The sequence below is a fragment of the Sarcophilus harrisii genome, chromosome 3 (assembly GCF_902635505.1).
Source record: "Sarcophilus harrisii chromosome 3, mSarHar1.11, whole genome shotgun sequence".
In the NCBI taxonomy this organism is placed as follows: Eukaryota; Metazoa; Chordata; class Mammalia; order Dasyuromorphia; family Dasyuridae; genus Sarcophilus; species Sarcophilus harrisii.
In genome coordinates, this window is record NC_045428.1 from 314794119 (window position 1) to 314810897 (window position 16779).

General features: G+C 38.9%; 1 non-coding gene across 1 annotated transcript; it reads right to left on the reverse strand.

Moving 5' to 3' along the window:
• Positions 1 to 4670: 4670 nt before the first annotated feature.
• On the reverse strand, positions 4671 to 4861 carry LOC111719720. Its single transcript, XR_002769725.1, has one exon. It is a non-coding gene; the product is annotated as a U2 spliceosomal RNA (small nuclear RNA).
• Between the last annotated feature and the right edge of the window lie 11918 nt (positions 4862 to 16779).

A 16779-nucleotide genomic window follows, 5' to 3' on the forward strand; every position in this document is an offset into this window, starting at 1 on the left:
TCTGCACTCAGTCAACTCCTTAAGTTGCTCGCTGTACACTCATTTGCTCTCTCTGGACCTCTGCAGGGCTTTCTCCCATGACTACAATACATTATTTTTTAACCTGGCATTTAAATTTTTTTTCAATAATATTTTATTTTCCAAATACACTTAATGATAGTTTTCAACATTCATTTTTGTAATGCTTTGTGTACCATAACTTTCTCCCTCCCTTCTTTATCTCCTCCCTCTACAAGACAGCTAGTAATCTGATATAGATTATCTGATATATGTGCAATTCTTCTAAACATATTTCTGTTTTTAGCATGTGGTATAAGAAAAATCAGATCAAAAAGGGGGGAAATTGAGAAAAAAACACAACAAATTGAAAATACTATATTTGGAATCACATTCAGTCTCCATACTTCTCTCTCTGGATGGCATTTTCCACCCTAAGTCTATTGGAATTGCTTTGAATCACCACATTATTGAGAAGAACCCAATACATTGTGGTTGATTATCACATAATCTTATTGTAACTATGTACATTGTTAATATTCTCTTGCTCCTACTCGATTTACTCACCATGAGTTCACGAGTTTTTCCAGTCTTTTCTGAAATCAGCCTGCTCATCATTTCTTACAGAACAATTATATTTTGCTGCATTCATATACCATAATTTATTCAGCCATCCCTCAATTAATAGACATCAATTTCCAGTTCCTTGCCACTATAAAAAGGGCTATTACATACATTTTTACACATCTGAGTCCTGTTCCCTCTTTTAAGATCTCTTTGGGATACAGACCCAATAGTGACACTGCTGGATCAAAATATGTATAGTTTGATGGTCCTTTGGGCATAGTCCCAAATTACTCTCCAGAATGATAGAATCATTTTACATGTTCACGAGTAGTACATTAGTGTTCCAATTTTCTTTCATAACCTCCAACATTTATCATTATCTTTACCTGTCATTTTAACTAATCTGAAGTTTTACCTGTCATTTTTTATATTTCCTGTTTATTTCAAGACTCAGCTCTGGCACCACTTCTACAGGAAGCCTTTCCAAGGCCCTCTCCCACACCACACTTAAAAATGTTTATTGTGTATTATTATGAATTTAACTAACATCAATGAGTATGAATGTTTCCACATACAAATAAGAAATGATATTGGATTGCCTATGCCCTCCTAAATTGCAATACACTATTCTTTTGCAAATTGTAAAATTGTAACAATTTTTACAAAGCTAACTTGCTTGTCTTTCTTCCAGCTGAACTGCCTTCTGTTTTTATAGCACACTTTGTCTAAATGGTTCATTGTTTCTCTTTCTTTTCTTTTTGCAATTATTACCCACTTGCCCCATTTCCTCCAAACCCTACCTTGTATCAAATAAGTATAATTTCAACAAAAGTAGCCCTCTTTCCTGCTTCCATCCCACTCATTGACTATGTGGAAAACTTAAGTCCCATTCTGCAACTCAGCTAAAAAGTGGGAAGGTGTCACTCCTAAGATAACTTTGTTATTTTGTATATCTTCTGTATATAAGCACTTTTTTTTTTAATTTAATAGCCTTTTATTTACAGGATATATACATGAGTAACTTTACAGCATTAACAATTGCCAAACCTCTTGTTCCAATTTTTCACCTCTTACCCCCCCCCACCCCCTCCCCTAGATGGCAGGATGACCAGTAGATGTTAAATATATTAAAATATAAATTAGATACACAATAAGTTGTATATAAGCACTTTCACACAATCTTTCTCACATACAACATTTAATTTCCGAAGAGATACTTTTTGGTTGGTTGACTACAGTTTGAGAATAACTAAAAAGAAAATGAAACTGATTTTTCTATAGGTAAGCAAACAAATACATCCAACATATAATGTTGTCATACATTATATCACACAAATTACTCACTTCCAATTGGGTCCTCCCTCTTCTTTGTTCTTTTTTGTTTGATTATTTTTTTTAGCTTTGCTGCTCCCAGTGTTTGCAGAAACTGGGATTTCTGATAGTGCAAAAACTCTAATTTTCTGTTTTCTGACTTATGAGATCTAACATAATACTAGAGATCATTAGGAAGATATTAGTCTTGTGCCAAGATATAGAGATGAGTTGAGAAATATTAAATTTTTTTAAATAGCCTTTTATTTACAGGATATATGCATGGGTAACTTTACAGCATTAACAATTGCCAAACCTCTTGTTCCAATTTTTCCCCTCCTTCTCCCCATCCCCTCCCCCAGATGGCAGGATGACCAGTAGATGTTAAATATATTAAAATATAAATTAGATACACAATAAAGTATACATGACCAAAACGTTATTTTGCTGTACAAAAAGAATCAGACTCTGAAATATTGTACAATTAGCTTGTGAAGGAAATCAAAAATGCAGGTGTGCATAAATATAGGGATTGGGAATTCAATGTAATGGTTTTTAGTCATCTCCCAGAGTTCTTTTTCTGGGCATAGCTGGTTCAGTTCATTACTGCTCCATTGGAAATGATTTGGTTGATCTCGTTGCTGAGGATGGCCAGGTCCATCAGAACTGGTCATCATATAGTATTGTTGTTGAAGTATATAATGATCTCCTGGCCCTGCTCATTTCACTCAGCATCAGTTCGTGTAAGTCTCTCCAGGCCTTTCTGAAATCATCCTGTTCGTCAGAGAAATATTAAATTTCAATTGGAGAATTTATTAAAGTCGACTCTGCCACACAGGATTCGCATCCAAAGTGTTTGGCCTTGAACAAAACAAGTTAAACGTTTGCTTTCTTATTTGACATATTTGCAACTGTTTGTTAAAGGAATATATCAAAGACAGGAGCAGGGAGACAGAAGTCTTGCATGAGATTCCACTCTTAATTTATGAAGGAGGGAAGGAGACAAGGGTTTTTTAAGGAGTCCAAAAGGAGTTTTGGGATTTCTTAATTTTAAGAAATTTTAAGTTCTCATTCTAAGTCATTTTAAGTTCTCCAACCCAATTTCCTGAGGGGTTGGGACTATGGTTGTAATAGTCTCAGCTGATCATTGCTGGATATGTATTAATTACAGGAATGATGCATTATTCCTATCTAGGAACCCCCAGCCAAAATATTTTCTAAAATACTAGCTGCTCAGAACAGTAAATGGACGTGAGTACCTGTGCCCCCAAACCCTAGCTTTTTGGTTCCTGATAACACCGATCATAGCCTTAACTAATCCAAGAGCAAAAGGCAGATCTTCCTCTTATGTTTTACCTTCTGCTTTTTGCTTGTCATTGCAGCATCTATAAGAATGGCCATTGTAGAGAGGCACAGACAGTGACAGAACTGTGGGTAAGGTATAAGACACTGCTGACAAATCTGGTTTGGCTCCCCATCTCCACTTGGGGTGTCTCACCCTTCCTGAGAAGTCAATGGGGGCTTGACCACCTATGTTCTACTTGAAGCAGAAATACTTAAAGATGCATTTACATATCAATAGCAGGATGCTTAGAGTTAACACTTTCGAAGTGAGCTGTGATGATATAATGGTACTATAGTTAGCACATGCTCAGTATGCTGCCATGATGTAATTGTACTAAGGTAATTAGAGGCTGAGAGGACTTGAAATAAATGGACTCCATCTTTGACTAGCCTCATGGGTCCCTGTTTCATCACTCCTCCACTAAGCCAAGGCCTCAGGCTAGTCCCAGGGAGCTAGAATGGACGGTATATTTTGGTACCCCAGGGTGGGGGCTTTAGAAAGCATAGTACATTTTGGCACCCCAATTTGGGGGCTCTAGAAAGCACACTACAGACCATCCTTGAAGAACAATCAATAGCAATTTTGGATGAAATTACTTAACTAAAAATACCAACCAACAGTACAAGAACACTTTTGCTATAAAATCTGCCTTTTCCTTGAGGATATATCATTACACAAGATTATATGATGATCAACTCGGATGTGACTCTCTTCAACAAGATTCAAACCAGTTCCAATTGTTCAGTAATGAAGAGAATCTGCTACACCCCAGAGAGAAAACTATGGGAAATGAGTGTGGACACAACATAGCATTTCCACTCTTCACATTATCGTTTGTTTGCATTTCTTGTTTTCTCTCAGGTTTTTTTTTTTTTTTTTTTTTTCTTTCTAGATCCGATTTTTCTTGTGCAGCATATATTAGATTTAACATGTATTTAACATATTTAACATGTATTATAGGACAACAGGGGTGGGGGGGAAGAAGAGGAAAAGTTGGAACAGGTCAATGTTGAAAGATTACCCATGCATATGTTACGTAAAAAAAAAAAAGTAAAGCAAATATTTGATACTATTTTTTCGATTTAAAACAGCACAGCTAGAGAAAAACTAGGAAAATATAATCTGACTTCTTTTAATTTAGCAAGAGTGCTGGTGTTTGGCCTTAAATAGGGAGCAACACGCGGGCAAGGATTTTTCTTAAGAAATCAACTAAAATCCTTAGTAATCTATCAAAAACTAAAATCACAGTTCTCTCGGAAAATAACACAAGATCTTTTCAATGGCTGCCTAGCTAATCATTTTTAGACTGCAAAAGAAACACAAAGCATTCGTACTTGTGCGATAGAAATAACAAACTAAACTACTAAGCCACAGTAAGACGTAATGCACCAATAACTCCACAAACTAAATTAATTTAAGACTGACATTAGTACTATGAAATTCTCCCAGAGGGAGGTGCACCGTTCCCGGAAGTACTGCAATACCGGGTCGATGCGTGGAGTGGACGGAGCAAGCTCCTATTCCATCTCCCTGCTCCAAAAATCCATTTAATATATTGTCCTCGGATAGAGGACGTATCAGATATTAAACTGATAAGAACAGATACTACACTTGATCTTAGCCAAAAGGCCGAGAAGCGATAACTCACAACGCCCGCGCTCCCCTGCCCCTCACAATCCGCTCCCTTTTACACACGCGGCGAGCAAACACTTGCGACAAGCCTCATCTTCCTCCCACGACTCCCACCACAGAACCGACAGCTCCGCGCCAATCTTGCGCGCGCTCACAAACTCTCCAATTACTATAAACGCGCCACAAAGCCGAATTTTAACAAATTCTACCACTTTCTTCGCAAAAGAAGCCCTTTTCCCGGCACCCAGAAAACCTTGCCCACTCCGCGATTCCTCATTTGCATAGCCCTCCCTCTTACGCAACCAGCCGACCAATGGCTTCCCTGCGGGCGGTGCGAAAGCGCAGAGAGTGCACCCGGAGCCAGAAAATTCCTTGCACGCACCTACGAGCTTTTTCGCCTTACTCTCTTTGCCCCTGCTGGTGGCGGGGGAACCCACCGCGCGGGAGTAGAGCGGGCGCCCCCTCCCCGCCTTCCTGGGGAGCTCCCAGCCCCGCGGCGCTCGGGGCTCAGGGGGCGGCCTTTCCCCACGGGATGGGAGGCTCCTGGAGCGGAGCCTGCGGGATTTAGAACAAAATCTGGGATCAGAACGAGGAGAACGCGCAGCGCCCGCAGGTCGTGGATGCGATGGGGTCCTGGCTCTTAGGGAGAAAGCCTCAGGTGCCCCTGAGGTTACGGGGAAGGCGCTGATGGGTATCGGCGCAACCTCACACTCCCACGCCCTGTGGAGGTCTCCTGCGATCCTACCTACTGTTTGCAGGGGGGAGCCGAGTTAGATCCAAAAAACCCAACCCACCCTTCCTCTCCTCTTCCCCCTCCCCCACCCTCCCTGTTAAATTTCCCCTAGAAATCTGTCTGAGGCCCACTGGTCATCTTTGGCCCTGGGAAGGGAGCGGGAGGACGGACAGGGGGAAGAAGGTCCAGTTCTGCCTCGTGGTGTCTTCTTACTCCATCCTCCCTCTATGCCTAATAGTGTCTTTCCTCCTACTGACTCTTTTAGGGGGCTAAACTTCTCTGGTGTACTCCCACTCGGGGTGTATTTATTGCCTTTCTTAAGCAAGAGGTTAATTGTCAGTTCTGTTGAGAAACTTGTCTTTTCCCTTGTCCATTGTTAAAAGCTCCCGTCCTTCCTCTCCCAAATCTACTTTGTATTTATCACTCCTGGGGTCTATTTTATTTCTTAATTTTGCCTATAACTGCTGGAATCTTTACAAACTGTTAAGCCATTGGAGTTGATAGAGACAACAATTATCTAATTTGGTTCAATATGATTGATTTGATCTTAGAAGGAGATATTTTGGGCCAGAACTTGAAACAAGCTACTAAGTATAACTGATAGAAACTAGGCTTGTGTTCACACCTTTAGAGAGCTCATAAGTATCTAAGTACTCAATGGAGTTCACATGTTTGGGAGATTTCAGGGTTTAGAAAGAGATATCCAAATTCACACCTCCCTTAGGGCCAGAGAGCACTCTGGGAGATAACCCAGAATCCCTCTCTCTCCAGAAGGAGGAGCACTCTTGAGAGGAATTTCTCCGGAACATTGACTGGGGTTGGAGAGGAGCACTCTGGGAGGAATTTCTCCGGAACACTGACTGGGGTCAGAGAGGAGCACTCTGGGAGGAAGCCCACAAGCCCTATCTTCGAGGCAAGAGAGATTCATTGCATCTTCTACCTTGGTACTGGCTGGAGTCAGAAGGACAAACCTTTGGATTTGGAGACATACGGATGGAGCTCTTAGAACCAAGTGGAGAGATAGGGCTCTGAACTAACCGGACTATATTGAAGGACAAATAAAAGATCTGAACTTTTATCAGCTGGCTACGATTTTGGATCTTATTATTATATTATTATTTAAAGAAGAAAAAACACCAACATATTACCTCTTCTTTTACATTTAAAAAAAATTTTTTTAGGGGTAAAAGGAAAGGCCTTTGTGAATTCAGCACGTGACTGTGTGGTACAGCAAGTCCACAGAGATTTCTTAAAGTGAAGAATCAGGAGTTATATTAACTCTCTCGAGAAGCAAATGGTCCCCTCCCTGGAGTTCTCCAGAGAGAGGAGGCCAAAGTCACAGAAATTAAGGGCGATTATATAGTTATAACCCACAAGAATCCATGACCTCCTCCCCTTATCCGGTTAATTTTCACTGCCTGCTTAGGTGGAAATAGCACAGATTTGCTAAATTTTAGCCAAGCCAATAAAGTGACTTATGTGGCTATGTTTGCCTAAGTTTATGGTGGTCAGTTTCACAAGGTTTAAAAATGCTTTGCAGGTGTGTTTGCCTAAATTTATGGTTTATGGTGGTCAGCCTTACAAGATTTACAAATGCTTACTTGAGCTAGTATGAGCATTCTATTATAAGGTTTGAACAAAGAATTTCATTTTCCAAATCCATCAGATCTTCATAAACTAAGTTTAGGTTATAGGTTTAATCTACCTTAGGTAATAATTTTATGAGGAACCATATAATCCCTCACAATAAGGAGATTTATTTAGAGGTAAGTAATCCATTAAGCTATAATAACCAAGGAGATCTAATTTACCTCAGGTTTCCTCAATCAACAAATAGAGATAGCTAGTTTGGAGACTTCTTGAATATCTCCAGGCCATTAAATAATTAGTCATGTTTTTCTCTAAATAAAGGTCCAGGAAGCTATTTCAGATATTTCTGCTAGAAGAGCAAGTCTTTTGCTCTTCTTCCCAGAGCCTTAATGGTTAAAAGAGCCTTGGTACTGAGTTTTGAATTTCCTGCAGTTATTTAGAGAAATCCTCAGTTTCCCATTTCACTCATGACCAAACCCCATCCTTTGATGTGCCTACACCAATCTCATCAAATTCACGTATCACAACTATCTGAGTAGCAAATTTTTTAAAATAAGGATTTTTGACCAGGGAGACAGGATTTTTGGCCAGATCCTCTTTGTATACCAGGAGGATTTTGTACAAAATAACTGTTGAAATGGGACACTTGCAGGTTTCCATAGTGAAAAAAAGAAAATGAATTTAGTCATCACGGGAGACAATTCAATAAAGACATGGATTGAAGACACCCAGAGTTGATTCAGCTCAGCAAAACTCTCCTGAGTTGCCCATGTCTCACTGAAATCTAATTCACCCACAAGTCAATAAATCATCTAGTAACATTATTGGTCCAATTAAAAAAGGTAGAAAGATCATAAAAAAGGGAACGAGACCAACATATGGAAATATGTTTGTAGCAGCCCTTTATGTATTGGCAAGAAACTGGAAACTGAGTGAATGCCCACTTTGGGCATGTTGGGGAATGGTTGAATAAGTTATGGTATAGGAATGTTATGGAATATTACTGTTCTGTAAGAAATGACCAACAGGATGATTTCAGAAAGGCCTGGAGAGACTTACACGAACTGATGCTGAGTGAAATGAGCAGGACCAGGAGATCATTATATACTTCAACAACAATACTATATGATGACCAGTTCTGATGGACCAGGCCATCCTCAGCAACGAGATACCAAATCATTTCCAATGGAGCAGTAATGAACTGAACCAGCTATGCCCAGAAAAAGAACTCTGGGAGATGACTAAAAACCATTACATTGAATTCCCAATCCCTATATTTATGCACACCTGCATTTTTGATTTCCTTCACAAGCTAATTGTACAATATTTCAGAGTCTGATTCTTTTTGTACAGCAAAATAACGTTTTGGTCATGTATACTTATTGTGTATCTAATTTATATTTTAATATATTTAACATCTACTGGTCATCCTGCCATCTAGGGGAGGGGGTGGGGGGTAAGAGGTGAAAAATTGGAACAAGAGGTTTGGCAATTGTTAATGCTGTAAAGTTACCCATGCATATATCCTGTAAATAAAGGTATTAATTTAAAAAAAAAAATGACCAGCAGGATGATTTCAGAGAGGCCTGGAGAGACACGAACTGATGCTGAGTAAAATGAGCAGAACCAGGAGATCATTGTACACAACAAGATTATACAGTGATCAATTCTGATGGATGTGGCTTTTTTCAATAGTGAAGTGATTCAGGACAATTCCAATAGATTTGTGATGAAGAGAGCCATTTGTACCCAGAGAGAGGATTGGAGGACGAATTGGATCATACCATAGTATTTTCACCTTTTGTTGTTGTTGTTGTTTTTGTTTGTTTGTATTTTTTGGTCTTTTTTTTTCTTTTTGATCTGATTTTTTCTTGTCGGAAAAATTGTGGTACATTTTAATTTATTGATAATTTGCTGTCTAGAGGAGGGAAGGGAAGGAAAAAATTGACATACAAGGTTTTGAAGAGTAATTTGAAAATTATCTATGCACATGTTTTGAAAATAAAAGCTTTAATAATAAAAAAATTAAATTATTCTTAGTGAATGAAATAAACTTGTTCAAGACTTAAAAAAAAACTATGCATTTGTTTTGAAAATTAAGAAAATTTTATGCATAAAGTTCTTTATAAATGACAGATGGCCTTGGGAGAGAAGCCTTAGTTCTGAAAAAAACAATTAAATTAAACAAATCCACAAGTGTTGAGGAGAGCCTTTGGGTGGAGGGTTTCAGATGGTGAGCCTGGGTGCCCTGAATGATGGCAGGTCCAGTCTCCAGTTTCCCTCTTCTCCCTCCCATATCCTCACCTTGCAGTACCTTTGCCACCAAGGGCTTGGTCCCAACCTGTGGGGTTTAGTGGAGTGCATCATGCTGTGGCACTTAGCTTACAAAAAGGTTTTGGTGAAAGAAAACATTACAGGTCCATGGTCAACCTCACATCCAGAAAGACAACCCGGTTGTGACCCATTTGAATGGAAATTACACAAAACCAGTACTAGATCTGTAACAAGTTCCAAGAAGTTCTATTCTGCAATGGTCCCACACAAAGCACAGTGAACAAATAGAACAGTATTGTGTGGGAAAGATTCCTATCTTTGAATCCCAACCCCCCTAGTTACTGTTTCCCTTTAACTCACAAATCCTGGTCCCTTTTTAATAGAAGATTCGACCTGTCCCAGCCCCACCGGATCAGCCAATTTTGGGATTACACCCAAAAGCCCTCTAGCTAAATCTCCTATTATAAAAAGGGACAACCAGGAACCCCTTCCAGAATCCCAAAACAGCATGTAGGGACCTCAGTTCACTGGACCCTCTTCCAGTGCCCTCCTTATCTCTACCTTCACCTATCTCCTACTTCTAAACTCAATAATAAACCTCTTTTATCAATATAGGTCTGGGGCCAATAAATACCTTTATTGGGGACTTGCACTACTATTACCGCGGTATCCTTGCACCAAATCCAAGGGGGTTGCAGAGGAGCTTTGCTTGACTTCCTGTACCCCAAACCTGCCAGTAGACCTCAACTGAACCCTAATTTCATTTAGGTACTGCAAATCTAGACCTCAACAGTATGAGACCACTGATCATCAAAAAGGAGGCATGATGGGAGGCCACCATGTTATGCACACAATTCTCTTTTATTGTCCTGACTCAGTTTCCCTAATTATCCTGACCCAATCCTGTCTCGGTTTCCCTAAGTGTTCTGCTTCAGTTTATAATTGTCTGCTCAGACCTGCAAAACCACCCCACCCTTTTAATCAGAATATTTGATAAGGTTAAAAGTTCTTATATTTTAGAATATCAGAGTGCTTTTCCCCATGCCAAGCTATCAGAATGCCATATACCTTCTTATCAAGATGCCTTTCCCTATGTCTGGAGTGCCTCCCCCCATTATGCCATCCCATCTCCCTCCATCCTGTCAGAGTCCCACTCCCGCTCTTAGCACCCTGATTCTGTCCCGTCTCATTCTACCCCCTGAGTCTGAGCCATGTGTATATATGCCATTGAGAACTCACACTGTTTGCTGAATTCTTGGAGACAATACTCTCATTCAGCCCTGGGATCAAACCATAGATTCATTTGGTCCCAGTAAATCTTTCCCTTTTAATTAAATTATTAAATACTCTCTAATCTTGATTCTGACTCAGTTTCTCCAGCATTACAAGCAGAGACTGCTTTGTCCTGATGTTGCAAATTGTTTTTTTACAAGGAATTCTCTCGGTTCTGACCAGTTCCCTGTCCCACAATAAGCTAAAGCTTCCATTTGATGGGGGTGAATCCTGAAACTGTGTCCCCTTTAATCTGTAAAAGAAAGGAGATTCAGGGTCTCAGGCTCTCCCCCTAGGAGAAGCATACCTTTCCCAGACAATGCCCAGTTAAGTAGTCTCATTCAGCCTATTGAGTGACTTGAAATTGCAAGATAAATAATCTTTTCAACTGGAAATCTAAGCCCCGGGCAATGACAACATTGAAGATTCCTTCATTCAACTTTGAATGGAAGCCCAAGTCTCAGACTGATAATAAAAGACAACTCTGAACCCCAAGCCTTTGCAGAAGTCTGAAACAGAATTATACTTGCTAAGGAAGCTCTCTTCTTGGCAAAGCTGCCAGGACTCTTGCCCACTGTGAAGATATTCTCTTCTCAGTGTTAACCCTTGTTATTTCTCTGACAGAACCTTGCTGCTAAGAAATCTGTCTTCTTAGCAAAACTGACTTCTCAGAGCCAATAAAATTCCCTTTTGCCATACAGACTTTTGGGGTTTTTGGATTCATTCACATTGGACCTGCCCCACCAGAGGGGATTCCCCACCCCAATTCTCCCACCTCTTCACTACCACTAGCACCTCATGACATTGAGGGGTCTGAGTGAAGCGGGAAACTGAGGACTCCTCTGAATAAAATAACCTTGGGTAATTCAAGATTCCGCACCAAGACTCTGTTTAATCCTTAGGCTCTGGGAAAAGAACAAAGAAAGACTTGCTCTTCCAGCAGAAAACATTTAAGAGATAATGCCTTGATCTTTACTCAGTTATATAGAGAAGAACCAGACTAATTGTTTAATGGCCTGGAGATATCCAAGAAGTCTCCAACCTTGCTATCCTTATCTGATTGATTGAGAAAAGCCTGAAATAGACCAAATCCCCTTATTTACTAGCTCAGTATTTTAGAAATCTTTTAACCCCTCTTGCTTAATTGAACATTTATTGCTTAACCAAGACCCTGGTACCACAAAAAGCCCATCTGTATTCCAAAGACAAACAAGGAATAAAGATCGAGTTTGCCAACGATTCTAAAAGAATTAACAAGAGATGGATGGGTGAATAGTTTCTGTAAACTTTGATTATATAACTATCCTCATTACTTCTGTAAAACTGGCTTTCCCTGCTCCAGACTTTCTGCTGAAGGTGAAAAGGGGAACCCCGAACCTGGAAAATCCTGGAAGGAGAAAATCTTCAATTCTGCCTTAATAAGAAACTTTGCCCCAAGTCTTTTCTTCTTCTTAAATGAATTTAAGTTTCAACTGCTTGAGGGGGGGAATGATGCAAATGTGGTCCCTTTAAGATTCCCTTCTTTCTGATTCCCAACCTCCCTTAGTTAATGTAATTACCTTTTGATTCACAAATTCTGGTCCCTTTGAATTCCAATAGAAGATCTGGACCTGTCCCAACCCCTATCCAGATCTGAGCCAACTCAGGGCTACTCCCAAAGGTCCCTCTAGCTAAATCTCCCATTATAAAAGTGTCAGGTTGGGACCCCCTCTTGGCAGAGGTCTCAAACATGCTAGCCATGTTAGGACCCTCTGTCCACTGGACCCTCTGCCTTGTGCCCTTCTTATCTCTACCTTCACCTATTTCCTTACTTCCAAACCCCATAATAAACCTCTTTTATCAATCTAGTTTTTTGGGCCTATAAATGCTTTTATTGGGGACTCACGCCACTACTATATCTCATTTAACTCGGTATCCTTGAGCCGAATCCAATAGTGTTGCAGTGGAGCTTCATTTGACTCCCTGTATCCCGAACCTGCCACTAGACCTCAATAAACTCTAATTTCATTTAGGAACCCCATATCTAGACCTCATCAAAGGGACTGTCCCTGCTTCTCTAGAGAATCAAAATAAAGAAACTTTATGGTTTGTACCATACCTTTGAGTAGTCAATTTGAGTTAGGATCTTTGCATCCCACACTCTTACTGTTGAGGTTGGGAAAGGACCCTAACAGCTTGGGGGGGTCACAAACTGGGTATTGCAGGGTATCTCAAAAGAATTTGCAGACTTGAACCCATCTCCAAGTCAAGGAGCAAAGTTTATTGTAATTATAGCACCAATTGAAGCAGGCTAAAGTCCAAGAGTTTAGTAAGGAGATACCTTTATCCACTTCTTTATGTCATTGATAGGGTAATTTTATGGCCTAGGAGGTAGAACCACGGGGTGGTCTCAGGAATTTGATTATCCTTGACCAACAGACAGTAATGCTTGTAAAACTATTCTAAAACCAGAAGATTTGAAATCATTGACAGACAGATTGTTAGAACTATAATCTCAGGATCATTAATATATCTTCCCTAAAATCTAAGGGAAGAAATATTATTATATTCCTGGGCCAGAGGACTTTTGTCATTGACACAATAGCATTCTTAGATCAGAGGGCCTCAGGATCACAAATTCCAAACCAGAAGATTTTGAATTACTGACAGATTGTTAGAACAAAAAGCCCCTAAGGTCAGGGAACTTTAAAATTATTGCTGCCTCCCTTAAAATCTATATTACATCATTACTACCTTGCGCAAATACTTTGTTGACCTTCCCTGTAAAGAATCTTTCTGGCTTGTGGGCTGTTCTGTGTTGTAGGGATTGTGTTCAATCGGTTTCTTTTATTTCTAATAATGACAGTATTCTTGGATCTGCGTATTGATGTTAATATATTCAATTATTTTCAAAATTTAAAAACCCACAACAATGTTGGGGAAGAGTATAAATAAGGTATATGGCTTTAAAAACAGAAAATGTTTAAAAAAAAACACTATTTCCATATGTAAAGAGGTTATATCTGAATGGGACAAGTGAAGATTTCTCAGAAAACTGTGGGGCAAAAGGAAATCATATGATTTCTAGGAACAAGCATTGTTGTCCATTGGTTAATAACCACTTCCTTATTCAAGAACCCATGAATTTAAAAATCAACAGCTTCCTGTTGGAGGGATCCAGATCTTTTCTGCTCTATAACTCAGTTTCTGCTTTGCACTGGGCCACACACCATGCTGAAATGCCCAGTTGGTATGCTGGCCACTTAAAGAACTGAATAAATGATTTCTGTTGTATCTAGAGTAATTTGTAAGGGCTAGGGATCTAGCATCCTGTCCCACAATATCCAACTCATAATGTTGTTATATTGAGTTTTACAGAAAAAAAAAAGATATATAAATTCAGCATGTCTCTTTATTTTAATCTTTTCTATTTTTACTTCATGGAATAAGCCAGACATTTCTACAATATAGTACAAAGATGATTAACATGAAATTACAAATCTTATTAACTTTTCTTTTAAATATATCATGAAATGATAATGTTAAAAAATGGAAGATCAACAGTCAAGAAAGGGAGATAGGACTAAGCACTCACTCTCTCATTGACTAAAAGGACAATTGCAGGTTGGATAAATCAATTGAAGGTTTTGAGGATGGGGAAATGGGGATGGTTTATAGAAGTATTTCATTTTAGGACAGTAATTTGGCTACTGTGGTCATCTGTGAATGATATGAAAACTTAATTGCCTAAGTAAATTTGAAAGCACTTAAAATAAATTAAAATAATCAGGAAATGCCAGAAATCAGATCAGCTGTTCTGGCTCTCACAGAAATCATGAAAAAGGAGACAAAGAAAAAAAAAGACACCGGTTCTTCCAACGTGAAGCTGAAGTAAAGTTAAGTTGAAGCTCAAACATAAATGAAAGCAAAAAGTAGACAAATTACAGTATGTGAAGGGACTATGTGAAAGTTGGATTCAATGTTTGTGGCAGCCCTCTTGTAATGGCTAGAAACTGGAAACTGAGTGGATGCCCATCAGAATGGCTGAATAAATTGTGGATATGAATATTATGGAATATTACTGTTCTGTAAGAAATGACTAACAGGATGATTTCAGAAAGGCCTGGAGAGACTTACATGAACTGATGCTGAGTGAAATGAGCAGGACCAGGAGATCATTATATACTTCAACAATATACTATATGATGACCAGTTCTGATGGACCTGGCCATCCTCAGCAATGGATCAACCAAATCATTTCAATGGAGCAGTAATGAACTGAACCATCTACGCCCAGAGAAAGAACCTGGGAGATGACTAAAAACCATTACATTGAATTCCCAATCCCTATATTTATGCACATCTGCATTTTGATTTCCTTACAAGCTTAATTGTACAATATTTCAGAGTCTGATTCTTTTGTACAGCAAAATAACATTTTGGTCATGTATACCTATTGTGTATCTAATTTATATTTAATATATTTAACATCTACTGGTCATCCTGCATCTAGGGAGGGGTAGGGGGTAAGAGGTGAAAAATTGGAACAAGAGGTTTGGCAATTGTTAATGCTGTAAAGTTACCCATGCATATACCCTGTAAATAAAAGGCTATTAAATTTAAAAAAAAAAAGAAAGAAACTGGAAACTGAGTGGATGCCCATCAGAATGGCTGAATAAATTGTGGTATATGAATATTATGGAATATTATTGTTGTGTAAGAAATGACCAACAGGAAGATTTCAGAAAGGCCTGGAGAGACTTACATGAACTGATGCTGAGTGAAATGAGCAGGACCAGGAGATCATTATATACTTCAACAACAATATATATGATGATCAATTCTGATGGACTTGGCCATCCTCAGCAATGAGATCAAAAATCATTTCCAGTGGAGCAGTAATGAGCTGAACCAGCTACATCCAGTGAAAGAACTCTGGGAGATGCCTAAGAACCATTACATTGAATTCCCAATCCCCATATTTTTGCCCACCTGCATTTTTTATTTCCTTCACAGGCTAATTGTACAATATTTCAGAGTCTGATTCTTTTTGTACAGCAAAACAATGGTTTGGTCATGTATACTTATTGTGTATCTAATTTATATTTTAATATATTTAACATCTACCATTGGGGGGCGGGGGTGGGGAAAAGAGGGAAAAAATTGGAACAAGAGGTTTGGCAATTGTCAATGCTGTAAAGTTACCCATACATATACCCTGTAAATAAAAGGCTATTAAATTAAAAAAAAAAAAAAAAAAGAAAAAAAGAAAGTTGGATTTAAGGACAAATTTTAACATTCTCAGATAAACTGTCTCTCCTCTTATTCAGGAAGGTGGCTCATCATTCCTGCAGATCCATTCCAACATGACTCAAGCATCTCTGCTCCGACAGCTTCCCAGCCTTCTGCTGGCCAATGAGCAAACTAAAGTGGGGGTTTATGCCAGGTCAGAATGTCACAAATTACTGCAGACTGAGTGCAGATTAAGCAGGCAAGATTGCCTGGGAAAGTACAGTTTGGAAGTATAACAAGCTATGCACAGATTAGGCAGGTGTGATTATGTTACCAAGCAGGTGTTTTTACTTGGAAGTTCACAAACTCTTAAATAAGAAAACAAATTGGAACTGGTTTAGCTGACAAAACAAGAAGACAAAAGGAAACCTTGAAATTTCCATTTTTATTAGGGAAAAGAATAAACTTTTCAATAAATTTCATTTGTATAAGAAAACATATATAGGGACAGGAATTCCCCAACCAAGGAAACTCTAACACTCCCCCAAATTCTCAAGCTAATGATGCCAAAGAAAGAACCAAGAAGCTTCATTATGATTATATAAGTGATTTAATAATCATATGGGTTGCTTATAGAGGAGATATCTGTAGTCACCAAACAATTCATTGGATCTCTGATCCCTTCCATTCAAATTAGGGTATCAGATAGGCTATTCTGTGAATCCTCATAAAAAACCCCAAAATTCCCATGGTAATTATAGAAATCAAAGAGGAAGCATCATGCATCCATTAATGTGGTTTGGCTAATAAACGTTTTGATTTATTGCTTGCAAATTGTGCAAGATTC